The following is a 2173-nucleotide window of genomic DNA, read 5'->3' as shown; positions in this document are numbered from 1 at the left end:
CAGTGTCATCCCCCCAAGTTGCCTTGTTCGCAGTTTGGCCTAGTTCACTCTTTTCCAGTGTCATCCCCCCAAGTTGTCGTTGCCAACAACCCAAGAGTCCATAGTATTCGGAGTTCTAGCGGGGCCTCCCCTTGCTTCCAACAACCCAAGAGTCCATAGTATTCGGAGTTCTAGCGGGGCCTCCCCTTGCTTCCAACAACCCAAGAGTCCGTAGTATTCGGAGTTCTAGCGGGACCTCCCCTTGCTTCCAACAACCCAAGAGTCCATAGTATTCGGAGTTCTAGCGGGGCCTCCCCTTGCTTCCAACAACCCAAGAGTCCATAGTATTCGGAGTTCTCGCGTGGCCTCCCATTGTTTCCAACAACCCAAGAGTCGGTCGTATTTGGAGTTTCACATCGCTTCCCAGGAAGCCAACAACCAAAAGGTCGGTCGTATTTGGAGTTCAGTATTCGCTTCAGTCGATTCCAACTTCCCAAAAACCTGCCTTCTTCGCAGTTCGGCTAAGTCTCCCTCGTTTCCAACTTTCCTCTAAGTTGCCCTCCTCGCAGTTTGGCCAAGTTCACTCTTTTCCAGCGTCATCCCCCCAAGTTGCCTTGGGCGCAGTTCGGCCTAGTTCACTCTTTTCCAGCATCATCCCCCCAAGTTGTCTTGTTCGCAGTTCGGCCTAGTTCACTCTTTTCCAGCGTCATCCCCCCAAGTTGCCTTGTTCGCAGTTCGGTCTAGTTCACTCTTTTCCAGCATCATCCCCCCAAGTTGCCTTGTTCGCAGTTTGGCCTAGTTCACTCTTTTCCAATGTCATCCCCCCAAGTTGCCTTGTTCGCAGTTTGGCCTAGTTCACTCTTTTCCAGTGTCATCCCCCCAAGTTGTCGTTGCCAACAACCCAAGAGTCCATAGTATTCGGAGTTCTAGCGGGGCCTCCCCTTGCTTCCAACAACCCAAGAGTCCATAGTATTCGGAGTTCTAGCGGGGCCTCCCCTTGCTTCCAACAACCCAAGAGTCCGTAGTATTCGGAGTTCTAGCGGGACCTCCCCTTGCTTCCAACAACCCAAGAGTCCATAGTATTCGGAGTTCTAGCGGGGCCTCCCCTTGCTTCCAACAACCCAAGAGTCCGTAGTATTCGGAGTTCTAGCGGGGCCTCCCGTTGCTTCCAACAACCCAAGAGTCCATAGTATTCGGAGTTCTCGCGTGGCCTCCCATTGATTCAAACAACCCAAAAGTCCATCTTCTTCGCAGTTCAACATCGCCTCCCTCGTTTCCAACAGGCCCAAAGGTCGTCTTCTTCGCAGATCCACGAAGAGCTCATCACGATTTGCCACATTCCATTTCCCACGGGTTGTCAACAACACTTTCTCACACTTCCCGCAATCGAGTACGTGCATGACATGCCAAAGCACATCTTATTTGCCTTCCATCGCACTCAAGACGACGGGTTGTGGAAGAACGATATTGCTCACAACAAGTTCAAGGACAACGTCTCAATCAAGGGACACAACCGAATTATGTTAACTGGGTCGCTAAAGTAAACCCGAGTTCATATAATGCACCGCATCCAAAAGAACTAGCCACAACACGTGCATCACTGAGATGTTTCACTAGATGGAACACGTGCGTGACATTAGGATCCTCCAACACCTCTTCGTGATGGAAAGATAGAATTCGAAGCAACCACAGAAGTACCGTCTAGTGGGTAGGCAACACAGGGACTGATCAACCAATATCACCCAAGGCAACGGGTGAAAATGGAAGAGATGCATGCTTGACCGTTCGATACGCAAGGCATGGAGCCAGCCAGCAAGTGCATCTCGATTACAACTCACACACCCTCACGTTCGCAAGACACCACACCACAAGACGGTCCACCCCCCACCTACCATGGGCAAGCAAGCAAATGGAAACATCAAGTGACGCATGGTCAAGCATCGCTAGGCATGAAAATAACTTTCCACAATATCCGAGGGACTAGCTGCCGAGCTAACCAACGATCAGTGACGACCGTGTGTTGGTATTAATAAAGCTCAACAACTATGAAGAGGCTAGTTGTGCCATGATAAACATGCTAACGCACGCACCACGTGAGGGGGGAGGCCTCATCAAGCTCCCTTTAAAACCTGCCAGTGTGGAGCTGGCCGGCTCAAGGAGCACTCCCCCCCTATAAGAGGTTAATATGCAAAAG

Source organism: Vigna unguiculata, chromosome 6 (assembly GCF_037176805.1).
Source record: "Vigna unguiculata cultivar grain cowpea cultivar isolate G323 ecotype 2 chromosome 6, ASM3717680v1, whole genome shotgun sequence".
NCBI lineage: Eukaryota > Viridiplantae > Streptophyta > Magnoliopsida > Fabales > Fabaceae > Vigna > Vigna unguiculata.
Note: the sequence above shows the minus strand (reverse complement) of the source record.